At 34.9% G+C, this 21235-nt stretch overlaps 1 long non-coding RNA gene across 1 annotated transcript; it reads right to left on the minus strand.

Moving 5' to 3' along the window:
- Positions 1 to 309: 309 nt before the first annotated feature.
- On the minus strand, positions 310 to 19368 carry LOC115426679 (uncharacterized). The gene is made up of 4 exons (XR_003936387.1): positions 19270 to 19368; positions 6071 to 6081; positions 4888 to 4889; positions 310 to 321 (listed from the first exon to the last, which is right to left on the minus strand). It is a non-coding gene; the product is annotated as an uncharacterized LOC115426679 (long non-coding RNA).
- Between the last annotated feature and the right edge of the window lie 1867 nt (positions 19369 to 21235).

The raw sequence follows: 21235 nt of genomic DNA on the forward strand, positions 1-21235 counted from the left end.
CAGCTGATGTCATCATATGAATTGTCTCTATACAGTTGTGGAAAAAATTATTAGACCATCAAAAGTCATCAAAAACCATGGTTATGCAATCAAGTACTAACTCCTGTGTGTATCATGTGACTAAAACAGACAGAAAAGAAAACATGGAATGCCTTAAAGCACTGTTTTTATCAGTACAATGCCATAGATATTGATGTAAGAACTGAAGCAATTTTGGTTATTATCAAGAAAACCATGGAAAATCGATAGATATCAGCTCTGAAATTAAACTCTTATGAGCTATTTTTGTTGTTATCATTATATTCGTCCAAACAAATGTACCTTTAGTTTTACCAGGCATTAAAATGAACAAGAAATGGAAGAAAAAAACAAGGGGTGGTCTAATAATTTTTTCCGCAACTGTATATGTGCCAAGTTTGATGTAAAGTGAAAGAAAATTGATGTTTTTATCGACATTTGAAATTTTGTCCATTGTAAGTAAATGGGAGTAAACAAAACTAGAAGCACTCGGAGAGCGCAGACCTCCGCCAAGGCCGATCAGTGGGCCCCCCCGTGGGCCCCCCCACCCCCGATCACCCCCAAAAGTTAATCATTTCTTCCTTATCCCATTTCCAACAAACCCTGAAAATTTCATCAAAATCTGTCCATAACTTTTTGAGTTATGTTGCACACTAACGGACAGACAAACAGACAGACAAACAAACCCTGGCAAAAACATAACCTCCTTGGCGGAGGTAAAGATTGAAAAATTCATAAAAATTTTAATTTTGACCTACTTTTCCCAAAATGTAATCATATCTATTCTGGGTCACTGGCAATCTATAAACCCAAATTGATATTAATTCAACCTATAGTTTTGCTGCAACAGACATTTGAAATTTCACCCATTATAAGAAAATGGAGGGAAAAAAATATTTTAAAATTCCTTTAAAAAATGTGAACTTTGACCTACTTTTCCCAAAATGTAACCAGTTCTATTCTGGGTCACTGGCAATCTATGAAACCAATTTGGTATGAATTCAACCAATAGTTTTGCTGCTACAAACATTTGAAATTTTAGGCATTATAAGTAAATGGGGAAAAAAAAAAAAGTAAAAATTCATTAAAAATGTGAACTTTGACCTACTGTCCCCAAAATATAATCAGATCTATTCTGGGTTACTGGCAATCTATAAACCCAATTTGGTATGAATTCAACCAATAGTTTTGCTGTTAGAGTGTTAACAAACAAACAAACAAACCCTTTGGGTGGGGGGGGTAATTACAACATTAATCACTTTGTCATGTACTCTACATCGTTTCTTGTAGTTTTTTTGGGTAGGATTCCAAAGTGATCTTCCTAATTTATTCACAGCTGGCTCCCCATGTCATTATTTCCGTGTATTCTCATTGTTAGCCTGGGGAAACACTTCTTCACACCTGTCAGCGTCGGCTTTTCGGAGAAGTGTGTAATGCAGGTGGATATTCATGCGATCTCCCCCAGACACCACGAACAGTGACAAGGACAAGCTCTCTGGGTGGGTGGAAAAAACCCGTAGGTGTGTTTGGGACATCAGGCCGATTCCCATCAGTGAGACAAGACATACAACACTGTGTATTTCTTGGCCGGGATGATATTCATGACAATTATGCAGGTTGGTTGGCCTTGACCAGTCAGTACCAGAGCCAAGACCTGTACCAATCTGCTGTGTTTTCAGCTGCCAAGTAATTTCACCTTTTTTTATCCCAAAGTTGGCATGATAACTACTGTATCCTTTCCTGATCTTGACTGATTTCCTGAAAGACAACTGAGAAACCAGTGTGTTCATACTTTAAGGCTCGGTATCCCCTGTCGTAGCAGCTATCTTGGGACGGGCTGCTCATCTGCCCTATCATTGGAGGAGCTACAACTCACTAGATGAGGCCTCTGGAAGTCTGCCAATAGCACCAAGCTTTTGGCATAAGCACTGATTGGGCAACCAGAAGGAATATCCTGTCAGCGCATTATCTTGTTTCCTGCTCTTTTGGTCTACAGGAGGTTGAGCGCAAGTGCAAAAGCAAGTCTCCCAATTTTAGTGACCAAACGCAATGGCAGAATTTTAACGCTGCATTGCACTTTGGGGAGGAGAGGCTGAATCCATTATTAATGGCTGATCTGTGATCCTGAGAACACATTTGGTGCCAAGGAATGTGATGAGATGCAACTGATCCGGGACAGAGCTTTTGAAGTAAAATGATATCATTTTGTTGCCTCTGAATCTTTAATTTATTCAAAACGTATCCATAGTATCATAAATCCTTGTCTCTATAATAACTTTTGGGTTGTTATTTAATCTTTTTACATCACAGCAAGATTAATCGTGCTTCTATAGAGGCTTTTTGAAATGTAATTGTTTCTTAAAAAGAGACAAAAATATCTATATTTATGCATTTCTACTTCAAGAGGCTTTGTACACTAATTAATTGGCTGTAGCAGAGACCAGACATGTGACCTTTTAGACTATAGTGCTTGGTCTCACACACTGCAAGGCTGCCTTTTACCCAACATAACTTCCAGCTGTGTCCCAGGAATGCTCTGTGTTGACACATCTCTACTTCCAGCTAGGCCATCGCCCCTCATGCTGTGTGCTAAGCAGAGCCCTTTTTATTTATTGATGGGGACATTATTATTCTACATGCTGAAGGCTTGATGTTGATGGCAGCTTGCTGTGTATGCATGCTTGCAATATTAGCACTGGAATCAAGATATTGTATTTCCTGTTTTTCTGCCTTTCATGAGTTTATTATAATTGCATGGATGGTACTCCATATTTGCTCCGATAAGTGGAAAGTTAAAAGTGTAAATAACTTTTTTTTTTTTTCAAGACTATTTTATTTTACCTCAACAATATTATGGTGCGCTTCATTTTCTAGTCAATCCCCTGTAGCTCATGGAAAGTAAAGTTACAGTTTAGTTTTAAACATAAAAGAAGTACACTTTTTTTTTTTTTTTTTTTTTTTTTTTATATTTGGTGGATCTCTCTATACAGCCGAGTCACTGAAATAAAGTGCTGCCGAGGTGGTTCCTACATACACTACAAACAAAAAGTTAAGGATATTCTTAATTTTTGGGCCATTTTTTTCAGTTGGGGATTCTTGCACAGCGCTTTTTTACTTTTTTGTGTGTGAATTGAATTGAAACACATTTTTTTAATGACCAAACAGAGTTTCATTAACAAATGGCAAAAATGACAAAAAAAAGACACACACAAAAAAAGAAATAGCCTTAACTTTTTGTTTGTAGTGTATGTACACAGGATATAAACACTATGAAGATAGATCCATAAAAGGATTCCATAGTGAAAAATGGGTGCAAATCAGTCAAAAAATATTACATGAAATAATTACCTGAAACAATAGACACTCTAATGCAGTGTTTTTCAACCTGGGGGTCAGGACCCCATGTGGGGTCACCTGGAATTCAAATGAGGTCGCCTGAAAATTCTAATAATTGATAAAAATTTGTAAAAATAAAAATAAAAACTTACTAATAAAAATATATGATGAGATGAGAGAGACAATCCCAATCCATAAAAGACATGACAAACTGTGAAGCTGAAACTGAAGCACTGTGGTTCTGTTTATCTGTCAAATGTTCATTGTGGTCAGTTTCAGATGCTGCAGCTCTTTCATAATTCATAGTTTGAGTTCTTGTTTGTTCAGTATTAATTGTCAGCCTTGTAAATCCAAGCTGAAACATATCCTGACCAAGGAAAATCAAATTCTCACTTTGTGCAATAATCTACACCTGACTTTTCTGCCTTCGTCCATAATAATATACATTATATAGACTAAATGTTGTCTAAAATTAACATTTATTTGCAACATACTATAGCAAACTATTGCATGATCAAAAACAAATTACTTTTTAGCAAAAAAAAAAAAAAAAGTCTCCGTTTTGAATGTCTGAGTTTGCCAGAAATTTGTAATGTTAAAAAGGGGGCACGAACCACAAAAGGTTGGACACCACTCTGCTATAATGCGATTGAGACTACATTGCACTCTGATGCAAACTCATGTGGGATGTATTTGTACCAACATATGATTAGTGTAAAAACATTTGTGCATAGGTATGAAAATCGCTTTATTCTTCGTGGATCTGAACCATTGTTTTAACGACTCATAAGACTTTGGGGGTTTTGAGGGGGTAGAATGAGACTAACTGTGTCTCAGAAATATTAATCATCCTTAGCTTTATACACTGGCAGCACTTAGCTAGGGCCAGGGAAAGATATTCATGCCTAATTTAAAGTTCAGTGCATCATATTTTGTGGCATTAAGTTTTACTGTGATGTGCTGGCTTCCTTCAGGTTCTCTGGTTTCTCCTGCTGTCAAAAACACATGCTAGGTTAATTCTCCCGTCCCTTGACCAAGGTACTGACGTAGGTCTGGAGGCCCCTTCATATGTAAAGTAATCATGTAATTAATTAAGGATTTTTATTTGTCAGTGTATTATACATGTGGATATGCAACACACACTGAAGGTGAACCTCTGCATTTTACCCATCACTAGTAACAGGAACACACCCCACACTGAAGACTCAGAGCAATGGGCTGCTATTCCAGGCAGCTGGGGAGCAAATAGGGGGTTAAGTACCTTGCTCAAGGGCACATAAGCCAAATAGTGTCTGTGCTGGTCTAGGGAATCAAATCAAATCGAACTGGTGACCCTTTGGTCCAAGCAGCTTCTCCAACCTTCTAGGCTAAGGCTGCCACTGTGTACTGTACTGATACAAACCACTAATGCTAATAATGCTAATAATAGGTGCGGTGTGAATGAGGTTGAGTAAAATGCAGACACTGAATTTCCCAATGTGAGATTTTAAGACAGAAAATCACCACGCTGAGATGAAGCACTCGAAGAAGAACTGCTTAGTTCATTCTGCGGCTTTATTTGTGCACAGACAAGAGCTCACAAAGTAACCAAAGACAGAAAAGGTGTGAGCAGAGATCTCTGTTCGACACCTTTTAACCCAAAAGTTGCCATGTTAGGCGCTTAATTCATGCATTAAACCTATGACGATGATAATTTTGCACGCAGGATGACATTTTAATAATGGTGACATCTTTAGGTCAGAGTATCGTCCTCTTGATAGGACATACAAAGACCAGACAAAGACTGAGACTAAAGCCACTTATATCAGACTCATTAACAAAAAAACACAACTGGAATACACAGTAATTTTTCTTTCACCGTACGGAGAGAAAAATCAACGTTACCTTTACTTAAGTAGCACTGAAACTGTAGATTGGAACCAACAGATTACCCTGTACCACCTTTTCATCCAACTATTATAAACATTCCTCATAGAATAGAATAGAATAGAATAGAATAGAATAGAATAGAATAGAATAGAATAGACTTTATTGCCGTTGTGCGAAAAATGAAATTATGACAATCAGTGCAACAATGTTAACAAAACACCAGTACTACAGAAAATAAGACTAGAGCAACTATATGATTACAAAAACTAAAAATAAGATAAGAAAATGGTATGAGTATAATATAAATTTTACAAAGAATAGACACAGACACAGACAAATTTTATATGAATAGACACATTTACAGCATTGACAGTATATGACAGTATGTAGGCCTATATCTATGAACAATATTAACAGTATGTATTACTTATGAAAACAGGATGTATATCATGAACAGTATTAAAAGTATGTGTTGCCTATGAAAACAGTACACTGTATATGTATATGTAACAGTATGTATACCTATGAACCCAAGTCTATATAAAATAGCGCATTTATATTTTGATAAATATTGAATTAATATTGCATAGTTATTGTGGAACAGAGGATTATTGCACATCATTTCACACTTGTAGGGTTACTGCACATTATAGGAAGTGATTCTTGAGGATCCATTGAAGTGGTTGAACAGGAAGAAAACATTATTACTTTATGGCAGATTGTGGAAAGAAACTGTATCTGAATCTAACAATCTTAGTTTGTATTACTCTGAAAATACTCTGAACTATAATTAACCCTTTCATGCATGAATTATTTTTAAAAATCAACCTGTTTTTCATGGAGTTACAAAAATGTCCACTCAGCTACACCATGAATTTTATTCTTGAAGCAAAGAAACATGTATTTAAAACCCAATGTCATAAAGTGATATGAAAACAGTGAAATGAAACCATGTTTAATGCAGCTAATCTGATGTTTTCTCACATTTTAACATATTCTAATACTAGTTATTACTCACTTCATGGAGATAATATGCAAAAAATAAATATTAACAATTGATTTCCACTCAAGAACCAACCAAGAACAGCAAAGTTACAATAATGGTATGAATTGCAGTTTATGAGATGATGCATAAGTGTCCACTGTGTTGGTTGATATGGAACTAAAACAAAACCCATGAATATACAAGAGAACAGCTGTAGAGTAACTGTCCACTGTAGGGACCACTATGCATGAAAGGGTTAAAATGGTCGTCCTCTTACTTATACACCTGACTATATGCAAAAACGTTCATATGAGACATTTTTGTTCAGAAACACTGAGCTTGTACATATCAGTGGTTTGCAGAAGCTTACAATGGCATCATGTTCCTGTTGCAGCTGTGTATCTGTGCATCCACACTACATACAGATAACGCTGAACACCTATGAGCTGCATTCCCTCAGGCTTCTACTTGAAGCTTCTCAGTGACAAACACCCACATTGCATATTCACAGCAACCCAGAAGGCAAAACAACCTCACCTTGTGTGAAGCTGGCACTGAGTAGATTTCCGTTTGCCAGTGATGTCCCTCTCACACACACACCACCCTCTCTACATCTACAAACACACACATGCATACACTGATCCCCAGAGGGTGATGGATCTCAGCTGCTACTCTCCTCTGTCAGGCTGTAATAAGGCTTCACATGCCTGCAGCCTTCGTCTACTTGGCCTCTGATCTATCAAACCCATGCCAAGGTGTCAGAACCTATTAACCAGGAGACCCAGGGGCCACTCCCATCAATATTATGTTTACGCTCATTGCTCCAGACAAACTTCATCCATCTACTGTAAACCAAAGACAATGATGAAGACACAACAGCGCACCATGCACAGGATGACTCAAGTACAGAAAAGCAAGAGTGGGTGAAAGAACAACCCCGTCAGATGTGTCCAACACTGCTGTGTTGATTTTTGTGTTATTATTAGGAAAGGGACAGAGTTTATTTTTGTTTTTGATATGTGTATTATTGTCAAGAAATAGATAGAGTTTATTTTTTTACATGCATATTACTGCTAAGAAATTGATAGTTTATTTTGATTTGTGTATTATTGTTACGACACAGACAGTTTATTTTTGTTTTTGATATGTGTATTATTACTGCTACAAAAGGGACAGAGTTTATTTGAGTTTTTGATGTGTATTGTTGTCAGGAAATGGACAGAGTTTAGTTTAGTTTTTAATATGGGTAATATTGTTATAAAATGACAGAGTTTATTTTTGTTTTGGATGTGTATTGTTATGAAATGGATTGTTTATATTTGCTTTTGATATGACTATTAATGTTATTAAATGGCTACAGTTTATTTTTTATATGTATATTACTGCTAAGAAATTGATGGTTTCTTCTGATTTGTGTATTATTGTTATGAAATGGACAGTTTAGTTTTTTATGTGAGTATTATTACTGCTATGAAAGGGACAGAGTTTATTTTAGTTTTTGACATGTATATTATTGTTATGAAATGGATAGAATTTATTTTTTTATGTCTACTTTTACTGCTAAGAAATGGATGGTTTATTCTGATTTGTGTATTATTGTTATGAAACAGACGTAGTTTATTGTTGTTTTTAATATGTGTATTGTTATGAAACAGACAGAGTTCATTTTAGTTTTTGATATGTCTATTATTGTTATTAATTGGATAGAGTTTATTTTTTATATGTATATTACTGCTAAAAAATTGATGGTTTCTTCTGATTTGAGTATTATTGTTATGAAACGGACAGACTTTAGTTTTGTTTTTGATATGTATTGTTATGAAATGGACAGTTTCATTTTGTTTTTTGTATGAGTATTATTACTGCTATGAAAGGGATAGAGTTTATTTTAGTTTTTGACACGTGTATTATTGCTATGAAATGGATAGAGTTTATTTGTTATATGTACATATATTACTGCTAAGAAATGGATGGTTTATTCTGATTTGTGTATTGTTGTCATGAAATGGCCGGAGTTCATTTTTGTGTTTTTAATATGTGTATTGTTATGAAACGGACAGAGTTCAATTTAGTTTTTGATGTGTATTATTGTCATGAAATGGACAGTTTATTTTTGTTTTTAATAGGGGTATTATTACTGCTACGAAAAGGACAGAGTTTATTTTGTTGTCAAATGCTGCTGCAAAATGGACGAACTCTATCCTTAACATGTATAGCATTTTTGTGTTTTGTCAGAATTTAGTCTGATATGTGTAGGATTTTTGAGTTACTTATAGGATGTGACACAGACATTTTGGGGAGGTAGAAAGATGGGGTAAGGGGGTGGGGCATTTTTGTTAAACTTCATCCCGCTCCTTTTCGGATGGTTTCCTCTCTTTTTATATAAATCTTTTGGTGGTTTGGTTTTAATGTTATATTCAAAATAAATAAACAAACGCTGTCCTTGAAGGTATTGGAGTATCTTTGTATTGATCGTTAAAGAAAAATGTCGAGCCTTCGCTGTATATGTGGGTGTTGGCGGAGGAAAAGTATCCTGTTTGCATCAGACAAAACAGTTGTTGTGAAATACAGAGGAGTAGAAATGGACAAATTTGAAAGCGCCACAGCTCTGAGGCAGCCGCTGTCTGTGCAGCCTCGCAGAGCTCCACTGTGGAGGTGGACAGATTGTGACGACAGGTGCTCCTCAGCAGTTTTCTGTTTCTAAATGGAAACCCACGCCAAGCCCCCACCCACTGTTTTATTCCTGATCTATAGCACAGAACCTCTCCGAGTCTTTCCTCCTCTGTTTGCATCTTATTCTTCTCTCAAAAAGAATGAAATGTTCCCACTGCATGTTTCTACAAACCACGGACACATACATTGTCAATATTTCCGAGCCAAAAATCTTCTCAGAAATTATGGTCACATAACTGTACAGCAGTCTGTGATGGTTTCTGTGCCTGGGCTGCGGTGGGAGGTAGTCATGGAATAATACTGTATGAGTGATGGCTGGTGCTGAAAAAAAATGGGGAAGAGAAGATGAGAACAGCTGTTAAGAAATTATGTACAGAAACAAAATTGGAATGTTTCAGTTAAACGATAATGAGTCATAAGTCTTTGATTTTAACATTTGACTAAAGGCTGCTTGCATTCTTCTTCTTCTTCCTCCATAATATACAGGGTGGGGAAGCAAAATTTACAATATTTTGAGGCAGGGATTGAAAGACAGTGTATGACCAATTAGTTTATTGAAAATCATGACAATTTATTTGCCACAAGAAAATTTACGTAATAGAAAATGTTTTTTATTCAGTGTCCTCCTTCTTTCTCAATAACTGCCTTCACACATTTCCTGAAACTTGTTCAAGTGTTCCTCAAATATTCGGGTGACAATTTCTCCCATTCTTCTTTAATAGTATCTTCCAGACTTTCTCGTAATAGTTTTGCTCATAGTCATTCTCTTCTTTCCATTATAAACAGTCTTTATGGACACTCCAACTATTTTTGAAATCTCCTTTGGTGTGACGAGTGCATTCAGCAAATCACACACTCTTTGACGTTTGCTTTCCTGATTACTCATATGGGCAAAAGTTTCTGAAAAGGTATGGATAATAGTGTTAGGTATGATTATGACATCGATATATGTTTGGTTTCAAAACAATTGACATAGTGCCTGCTGAGAAAAAACAACTAAATGTTCATTGTAAATTTTGCTTCCCCACCCTGTAAATATATTTATTTTATCTGTGAGAATATTTGTATCCTATATCCATCCTGCCCATTAAACCAGCTTCATACTGCAAACCATAGTTGCTGTATAAAGCACAGAGGTGGAGGAGCAACTAAACTTTGTTATATGTGACTTCTAAAGCAGTTGATCATCAGGCTTATATTCATTTTGGAGTCATAGAGGCATCTGTAGCTCACTCACCACTTGGAAACCCAGTGAAAATCATCCAATCACATAAGGACAAAAATGAATAAAATAAAATAAAATAAATAAATTAAATAAAATAATTCTGATTTTGCTACAAGGCCTTAAAAAAGTCCCTAATAAGAGCATGGCATCGTGTCGTGATTTACACTTGTTTTACCTGTGCCCCACAACCAGGAAGTGAACATATTTTTGCAGAAATTAAGTAAATTAAGTACTTCAGTAAATACTTTCATGAACTACAGCACACAGGACAAGTATTATATTAACCTGTTTAACCCTGACCATATTTTCAGGGGAAAAACGCCTAAAAAGACATACCCAAAGTAAATGAAGAATTACTCCACAGTAATAAGGTTCATATGGATGTTCTTGGTGTCTATGGACATTTAGAGACCTCACAGAATCTATTCCCATTGTCTAAAATATTGTATCTATTACTATGCCTGAGTAAACTGTAACAAACTAAAAGAGAAATTGGAATTTTTTATCCTCGCCTGTTTTTTTTCGGCTGGATTGACAATATACATAAATTCGGAGATTTTTAATAGTGTATGTTTCACCCCACAAAGATTAAAAATCATGTTTGAACATTAAAGTTTGCACTAAAATACACTTTTGATGTACTTTTATTAACATTAGGGTCTAAACTTTGAGCAAAAGTTGAAAAAAACATCCATTGTCCTGATTTATTATATTTTTATAGTAGATGAATATTAATATAATTTTTTTCGGCCCGTGGGCAGGCTGATAGAGCTAAAGGGGTTTTAAACAGAATTTAAACTTTTTTCTTTTGGAGACTTTTTTTGCAAAAAAAAATGAAGCTGTTTAAACCCTGGGCAGTTTGTTTCCAGTCGGAACCATTTTAATGTTACACAAAACAATAGATTAACCTTAGTTGATATAAAACCGAGTTATGACAAGAAAACAACAAAGGTAAGACAAAGTTTGTAATCCTTAATTCATAAAGTGACTTTTATTTTTGCTCTTTTTTTTGTCCTCCGTGAGTTTTAGTGATAGAGAAATTATGCTTGTACTGTTGGATCTGTGTTAGTGTTAGCTTAGTGTGTTAGCTTAGCGCCGCCAAGTTTGTCTCATTGGTCTGTTGTTTCATTAAATTATTCATGACATATGCTGATCTAGGACTGATTTACATGTTTGACCATTTAAGTTCTTGTTGTTTGGATTGTGTTCTGTTGTCTGACAGTTGTTTTTTTTTTGAGCTTGTAACTGATGTTCTTCTGATTACATGAATGTATAACGTGTATATTGCTACTGCTAAGTGCTGGGTAGCATTACCATGGCAACACAGACGGAAGTGTGGTTGCCACCGGTAACGGTACCAGGGACAACCGGGATTAGAGGAATAATTTTATCCAAACAACAGTAGATATTTCAGGTGCCTGTGCCTAGTATTAAATATGTGTTTTGTCTACATATGTTTTTAAAGGCATCATGTTACTGTTTTAATTCATGTGTAACTTGTGTTTAATGTATTTGAGAGGGATTACAGATTACTTTTCATTTTGCTTTTTGCTTAGACATCTAAATCAATTTAACCTACAAGAACACAAAGAAAACTAGTCCTGTAGAGAGACTAATACAGACGTGGATGATATGAGATTCAATACGGTTGGTCCAAATGTAGAAATACTCTTTATTTTTACTCTGTGAGTACATTTCAGGGCCTGTACTTTATAATTTTGCTTGAGTAAACAAGTTAAATCAATAATCTACACTGCTTAATAACTATTTCTCACACAAGTATGCATATTTTTACTTGAGTAAATACATGTATTTGTCTTATCTCTGGTTGGGTTTAGGATTCAGGTGTTTGACAAGGGGCTGAAATACAAAAAGATAACAGCAAATATCATAATATAAGCATATTTGGAATAAATATCATTGCAGTAAACATTTTGTTCATTTACAGTGTCAGCCAAAATGGTTTCAAAGTGCTCAACACTGAAAAATGCTAACATCAGAACTGTTTTAAAAGATTTCCCTTGAGATTTCTGAAATATTCTGAAGTGTTCGGACATGAATAATCACTTTCAACCAAAACTATTCATCTGATTTCTTCAACTTTCCCTCAGGAAGAAAAACATTAAATATTAATTACACATTTTTCATGAAAATAATTGATACTAGTTGACCTGAAAGTTTTCATTGTGGTAACTTTTTTGGAGATACTGTCTCAGCCCTAATAATGAGTGCATATATTCAACTTAACTACAGGTTTGATGGTGCAGCGTCCCAATACTTTAGTGCATATAGTTATACCAGGAATTGGTTGATTACAGAAAAATTTTGGAAAGATAACAAAAAATATAGTATTTTATGTATTTTGGTAATATTTATACCTAACCATAACCTTTTCTTAAACCCAACTAATACATTTTTATTGCCTAAAACTAAAAACTTGCAATAATTCGACAACAAAGTTCCAGATTTTGTATTTCCAACATTTACCCCAATCACCTCCTTCATTGACAGATAGGGGAAAAAAATGGAGTTAAGTTGAGATTTTAGTGTGTATGCATGGTTTTAAGAAATATACAGTTATTCTAGGTTTGAAGTGGGTTGAACATGCCGACACAATACTGTTATTTCTTCAGTATTTTTATTTTTCAATTCATCATCACAAGCTGTAAACTAGCATCCAACCCAAAGGCAACTAAGAAATATTTGCATGTAAGACTGACAGCTAACACACCAACAACACTAAGTAAATCACCTTTTGTCAGCTACAAACTTTTCTTCAAAACTTTTCAGTGCGATCTGCAAGTTCGCTCTAAACAACAAACCCCCGGCACCAACAGCCCTACGGGGGAAGGTAAGACATTAGCATTTTTTACATTATTGAATTGTGGTCTTCCTCCCTTTACTTTAGATACCTAGTAGTTGTTCCGATGACCACTCTCATTACACAGTTGAATGAACAACGATGGCCCAAAGCATCTTCAGCTTTCACATGGAACTCCTACTGAAACTGTAAATGTGGTTCAGAGAAGGAAACACACAGATACACATCGCCGTCTTGGCTTCGGGACACGACCTCCTCACGTTCAGATAGGGATTACTCTGCTGCATTATTTAATCACTGAAACTGAAAGTGCAAGATGTGTTTTTCCTTATTTCCTTTACTGTTGTACTTCTGAATATAACTACTAGGTCAGTGGTTCCCAACCTTTTTTACTCATGACCCCATTTCAACATCACAAATTTCTGGCGACCTCAGACATTCAAAACAGAGACTTTTTTTTTTTTTTGCAAAAATTTATTTGTTTTTGATCATGTAATAGTTTGCTCTACAATGTTGTAAATAACCATTAATTTTAGATAACATTTAGTCTATATAATGTATATTATTATGGATGGAGGCAGAAAAACCAGGTGTAGATTACTGCACAAAGTGAGAATTTGATTTTCCTTGGTCAGGATATGTACAGTCAGTCCAGCTTGGATTTATAAGGCTGACAGTTAATACTGAACAAACAAGAACTGAAACGATGAATTATGAAAGAGCTGCAGCATCTGAAACCGACCACAATGAACATTTGAAAGATAAACAGAACCACAGTGCTTCAGTTTCAGCTTCACAGTTTGACATGTCTTTTATGGATTGTGATTGTCTCTCTCAACTCACCTTTTTTTTTTTTTTACCTCCACCAGAAGGTATTGTGATCACTTTGCGTTGTGTGTTTGCGTGCGTGTTTGTTTGTTTGCGTGTTTGTTTTATTTGTTTGTTGGCAAGATAACTCAAAAAGTTATGGATGGATTTTCATGAAATTTTCAGGAAATGTTGATACTGGCACAAGGAAGAAATTATTAAATTTTGGTGGTTGGGGGGGGGCAGATATGTCTTGGTGGAGGTCTGCGCTCTCCAAGTGCTTTTCTCGTATTAGTAAATCTTTTTTTTGTTTTATCAATTACTAGAAATTTCAGGCGACCCCATTAGAATTCTAGGCAACCCCACGTGGGGTCCCAACCCCAAGATTGAAAAACACTGCTAGGTCCTGTGATGAAATTTATAATATTAGTAGCTACATGTGTATAAACCAGGGGTGACAAACTCATTTTAGTTCAAAGGTTACATTCAGCCCAATTTGATCTCAAGCAGGACCAGTAAAATAGCATGATACCCTATAAATAATGAGAAGTCCAGTGCAAATGAGAAAAGTTAAATTATGTGTACATTTACAAAGTAATCTTTCGCAAACAACCATAAACAACCTGAAATTTCTTCCGAGAAATGAGTGCAATTTTAACAACATTAAGCTTCAACCTGTCATATACACATGAATGTCAATCACAAAACATTTACTAACAGGCGTAATATTGTTAAAATGTTAGACTTTAGAGTTTGGAATTGTCATTATTTATAGGTTATGCTGTTATTTTACTGGTCTAACCAACTTCAGATCAAGGTTATTATCGTTAATGAAAACTAATGAAATGACGAAAACTAGAATTGAAAAACATTTTCATTAACTGAAATAAATAAAAACTATAATTAAAGAAAAAATAATAACTAACTGAAACTGTGTTGTGTGCTTATAAAACTAACTAGCGTCTTTGAGTACTTAGAAAAGCGCTATATAAAACCGATGTATTATTGTTATTTTTATTATCATTATTATTATTATTATTAACTAAAAAGTTTAAAATTATGGATAAAATTCCCTTCGTTTTCATCTTTTTCAATGTCGGATTGAAATCGATTTATTTCACACAAGCCATTTTAGCTAGCGGCACCATACAGCACTTCACCGACTTGTCGTTTAGAGTCATCTTCTTGTCCTTACTCTGCCTGGCAACATGCAGACTAAAGTTGGGAGAAAGCAGCAGAGTTTATGGGATTTCTTTGAATACGACGACGAGGAATATAAAAGATATGAAAAAAGTAAAACTAAAACTAAGTATTTAAAAAATAATAATAACAATAAAAACTAGCAAACCTGCTCTAAAAACTAATTAAAACTAACTGAATTAGAGGGAAATAAAGTCAAAAAATTAAATAAAATTAAACTATAATGAAAAATCCAGAAGTATTATAACCTTGCTTGATTTCACATTGGGCTGAATGTGGAACTAAAATGAGTCTGACCCCCTCGACCTTTAACATCTTCAATATAATTTATGCACTTTGCAAATTCACCCCGCCGTATGTTTGACACCCCTGATTTCCTTTCATGCAATAATAATCTTTGTCAATAGCATCAGAGAAAATGGTGACGCGCAAAATGCAGAGAACATTCTAAACACTGTATTGTGGGAAAAACACATGAAAAATGTAAAATAAAAATGCTTCTGTCTTCCGATGGCTGTTACACAACTCAAGACTAAACCCTCTACAGCTTTTCCTCAGGCGGTGGGAGTCATGCTTGCTATGTTAGCAAATTGCTTAATGCATCAATGTTCCCACATCAATTAGAGCTCCATTGTTTTTGAGATGATAGGCAGGTATGGTTAATGGTATTAATATTGTAAACTGAGGTCTACAACTAAAAATACCCATTGTAGGAGAGTGTTAATAATTTAGCCCACCAGAACAGTCATTCTCCAGTTCAGAATATGCTTCTCACATACAACAAAATAAAAACACTCTTGCGTATTATTATGCCTCTAAACTGTGACTAAATAATAGACAAAAATATGTGGAAAATATTGGTTATACTGTTATTGACAGGGACATAACCATTAATATTCTCATTTAATTTATAATTCTGTTGCTTCACTGAGAAAATCCGGTTAAAGCACAGTCTTCGTGGTTCTTTGTAAAGTGCATCTGCAATATTTATTAGTTGCATTTGAGGTGTTTTTCTCACATGAAAACGTGCAACATGTTTTTTTTTTTGTCAACATTTGATTGAGTTTGTTACCGTTGCAGTTTTACTTGAGCTGTTGGGTTTTATTTTATGTAAGGTTATTCTGCAAACACGTAACTTTTCCGTGTTGTGCATTCCAGGTTTAAAAGCCCGGCCCTTTTCTTTTTGCTACACTCTTGTTTTATGACTAAATTTACTTATTTATTTATGACTTATTAACTTACCTATCATATTACTTTCCTTTCCATATATGGATACATACAAATGCAAAAAAACCAAGTGCAATAAATACATTTTCTGCACATTACATGTCTTGAAATGGTAAGAGAGATCATACAATTAAGCTAAGACCTTTGTTATAATCTAATTTATATCTTGTTTTTTTTTTTGTTTTGATGAAATCTGTCTCACTGGTATGAGTTGTCAAGCAGTTATAACCGCAGTTAAAACCGCTTCTATTGATTTTTGTAAGAATATTGAAATATATAATAAAGGAACAAAGACATAAATTGGATACCACTAATATTTTACTGCAGTTTTAGGAATAATATGAGCTTTTTGATACTTGAAGGTCTCTCTAACCAATACATGAACTGTCTTCTCATTACTTTGAACAGGAATGATGGTGGTTAATTAATGGTACGTTCTGGTAGTTTAATATTATAGGATACATTCAGTCATTCTGAAAATTGGTGTGGATCTTTGACAGAAACATCCAATTTTGATCCATGTATGAGTATTAAAGTTGACCTGTGTGTACCATTGGAATACTGGCCACCTCTCACATTCACTGTAGGAATCACTGAATAATGGAACAGCTCTATGAATGGGATTTAAGGCCCGGAGTTTGAAGAAAAGACATCTCAGTTTGTTAAAAAAAAAAAAAAAAAAATCTAAGATATTAAGAATGATTCCTGCATTTGTTCCAGATTATGCAGAACCCTATTTCATCAAACCAGCTCTATCTGCTGCAAGAACTGACCAAAAATAAATGGAATAATTAGACAAAATAAACAAGAATAAGTGTTTAATCAATAGCAACCCTCGACTACACGGTGTAAAAATAAAATTAGAAACTATTGATCTCGGTACTTTCCAATTATCCTGACTCCTTTCTCTTTGCAACTAACAAAATCTTGTCTATTTTGAAAACTCTCTGTATTGTTGTATTAATAATTATTTTTAAAGCCTTATAACAAAGATTTAATTCCCTGTCCAAACTAATTTTATAAAACAGGTATTTTTCTCTCTCCAAAACACTCTCTGAATCTTTAAATTTTTTTTGGTTTCCAAAATTGGATAACAGTTGTGTCACACTGAACATGCACCTGAAACATCAAATAAAAGTCATAGTGCGTTTCTCAGCATCAAGTTCGCAGAGTACAGTCTCAGTAAGAACAGTCCTCAAGAACAGACTTCCGAAGAACACAAGTCTCTCTGTAATTGAATTGCTGCATACTTGTAAACTTTCCTCCCTGTCTGTGCTGTATTTCCACCATCGGCTCCATAACATATTTCCCTCAAATCACCACAATGTCGCTCTGATTTCAATAAATTTTTACTCTCATTTACATGTAATTAATATATTTTATACATTTTGTATATTTTTCAAAACTGTAATAAATTTCGTTGAATCCCATATTATGTTAATAAAGACATATTTCTCGCTATTCTGCCTCTTGCTCGTGTTCTAACATTATTTAACTTAACATCACTTAACTTATTTGTTACTCATTCCTTCAAGGAGTGATATTTTGCTTTTTAAATAGAATTATTCATTTTCAAACATTTCCCTGTGGTCTACAGAAACTGTAAATGCTCTGCTTGGGTCTGAATTCTTCATTAATTCAACTCCACAGGTCCATCTTCAACCCTATTTCTGAGTAATGACACCAGAAAGGTGGTTTTAAACGCTGGCCCTTTTCGGTGACTTGTGTTCGTTAACCAACAATTGAACATTTTAGGTAATTGGCTCGAAGATTGGACATATTTTCAGTTTTTTACTACAACCACTGCTGCTGACAGACAGTTACGTCGTACTCAGAGAAATGTTCGTTGGAAGTCTTGACCTTATATGGGCAAATATCATGACATAACTAGTTATAAAATGTAACAAATTAAGAAGGAATTAAAACGGGTTGTAGAAATCCACTCAGTTTTTTCCAAAATGAATATAAAAATAGCTTTGCAGCAGCTAGAGGGTTCAAATTTAAACTTTTGGAACTATTTGGGTCCAAATACACAAATAAATGAACCAAAGACTAATAAAAGTGGGTTTAGCAAAATATGACCCCTTTAAATACAGTTACAGCAAGCTACATTTTATTTTTGATTTGTGAAAGTGAAATAGTTATTTATTGTCTCTTACTGTGATTTATAGAGGAAAAAAATGTATTTCACTAAAGAAAGATTTGGACATTTATCCCATGATAATGTCAGTGGTAGAAGGGTATCGATGGAAAAATCTCAGAAACACTGATGATTCCAGGAACATGAATGTCTCAATTTGTAAACGATACAATGGCATAAATCAAAAACTGACAACAAACAAAAAACTATAACATCATGTTGCTTCATACATTGAGTTTTCATTTCCTATTCATTTAACATTACACCAGTCTGCTCTAATTAAATATAGATCACATCCCAGTGCAGCACATTCAATACCGCCTTACAGTCTTTCATTTTAAATGATGCTTTTGTCAGCCTCCATGCTCTCTATATGTTCAATTATTACTTCTGTATGATGTATTTAACATGGGATACTCTGCATAATCACATCAGCTAAAGAGATTTTCAGCAACATTTTATCTTCACACTATTCCACTTCATATTCAGAAATTAAAAACGTACATATTTAGAGAATGACATTAATATAAAGGCAGGTTAGCTGTGTAAATAGTTCATCTGTTCAGCCCTGGGCATATTTAAAATGGGATCTACAAACTCTGATCACTGGATTGTAACAGTAACCGTCAGTTCACATCTTTTTACCTACAAACTGCATCGTTTTCATCTTTTTGATGATCATGCATGAAAAGAAAACTCCTAACCTTTGACCCATAAACTGACTATTTATCAAAAATTTGACATCAGTGTCGGCCTGCTGTATGTCTGACTATAAAAACACACCATGACTGGTTTGGAGGATACAAAACTGTTGAAAATGTAGATTAAAATGTACAGCTTTTGTTCACTTTTGCAGGGTTCCTACACAAGTATGGAAAGTATGGGATTTGATTTTATAAATTTCCAGGTCTGGAAAAGTATGGAAAGTGGAAACAACTGTATGGGAAAAAACTTCATGTTTCCAAGACTGTTACCACAGTTCTATTTTCTAAAACACAAAATTATGAATATGTAAAAAAAGAAATTGATCAATCTGTTTTTTTAAGGCGCTTGCTAGCGCAGCTGAAATGTTTGAAAACACTTGGGCAGATTGCCTTCTGCTCTTATCCTCCTCCAACCCATTTTAAGGCCCGCCCAGGTGTCATCAAGTTTCACTGCTGCTTTGACGGACAGGTGATGTCCACACACTGTTCATTATCGAGCTATTCCACATGCCTTGTATGATCGATGGCAGAACTCATAATGGGTTGATGTAAATTCTCTGACGACTGGCTCATAAATCCCAAATGTAAAAACTGGTTGGCTGGATGGAATGTTTTTACCAAAACATCTGAAAATTAGGGTTTGGAAATAGTATGGAATTTTGACATTTCAAATGTGTAGGAACCCTGCTTTTGGTTTAGCTTGTGTTTCTGTGTCAAAGACGATGAGAAAAAAAAGATTACTGCAATTAAATACACTTTTTCTCCTTGAAAGTCTTAAAATAGTCAAAATGTAAATGTATATGTACCATTTTCACAACCAAAGGGACAGATGTATTATATGCATGGAGAAAATATATGAATGAATGCACGACTGAATGAATACACTAAAACTAAGTTGAGCATTTATCATGTAGTATTTTGTCAAATGATATCATTGCTAGGAAGCAGTGCCCTTTTGTTTGCAGAGTAAATTAAATTATTGCATTCAAAGTGCATTATGTGACATTTTACTTACCCAACTGTCTCTGATGTCTCTGTTCATTTACTCCCAGAAGAATGCGTCTTGACCTATGGCGAAGGCTTGGTTTAGGTGAAATTGGCAGCTTTATTGACCTCACAAACCCTATAGTCACGCTGAGGGAAGCTCACACAATCAATTATGTGTGTAATTTTGTCAGGTCCGACATTAAATTTAGAATGCACCGGTTTAATTTGCACGTCTAGTTGAGTATTTGTTCACGCGGTGCTGTCAGTGTCTTCGTAGAATAATTCTTTTCATGCTATTTAATGGTAGCTCCTGTGTGCAGTGTGCAGGAATATGAATACATATTAAGATGATCTCACTGACAGAGCGAGGTGTTTAATTCCATCCCCAAGCCTTGCTTCAGTGGTCTCTTTTGTCAATCTGTCTATTGCCTATTTCTTCATTTCCCTTAGGAAAGCATCAGAGCTGCTTTGGTCCCGATGGCCCTAATTTAGTAATACAATCTTTGATAATGGCCCTTATGAAACCCCGAGCGCCGTCTTTAACACAGGAAATATAATAAAACGTGTCAGGAAAGTGTGACTCCAGGTGCCAATCAGAAACAGCCTTAAATGAGGCATGAGTCATGTACGATGCTAAAAACAGCAGCAGAAACACATAAGGACGCATTTGTGTTTACTCAATTAAATTTTAACGAATACAATGGGAGTGGTACTTGGAGCTGAGCGATGACTGATGCACTTATAGAAAGCAGCAGCCTGCTCTCTCAACAACACTAATTTAGCAGTAAATGACAGCATTTCGGTCAGTGTATCTTTTGGTAATTGGATTTTCTTTTCAGAAACAAAAGAAAAGCTACTGGTTAATTGATTTTTTGTTTTAAAATAGAGGAATTAACATTGAATTTCAAGGCATTTTTCTTTTTCAGAGTCAAAACAGTTAAACCAAATTTTAAAAAACTGAATGATTTTTGTTTTCTTTTTCTAATAACACAAAATAAAACTACTACGTGACAGAAATGGAAAAACGCACCAAAAATGGCTGTTTTTTTTTCATTTTCTAAGACCGGATGTTGTCATTTTCAAGGAAAGAGCGCTAATGCCTAGGTCACAAAGATTCTTACGAACAATGGGTTTGTACAAAATCTGGACATCGTAGACATGCTCCCTCCATGAATGTCTACAAACTCCAGATTTCATGCAAACTGGAAGATTCGTACAAACCCCTCATTCATAAGAATCTTTG

Source organism: Sphaeramia orbicularis, chromosome 10, assembly GCF_902148855.1.
Source record: "Sphaeramia orbicularis chromosome 10, fSphaOr1.1, whole genome shotgun sequence".
NCBI lineage: Eukaryota > Metazoa > Chordata > Actinopteri > Kurtiformes > Apogonidae > Sphaeramia > Sphaeramia orbicularis.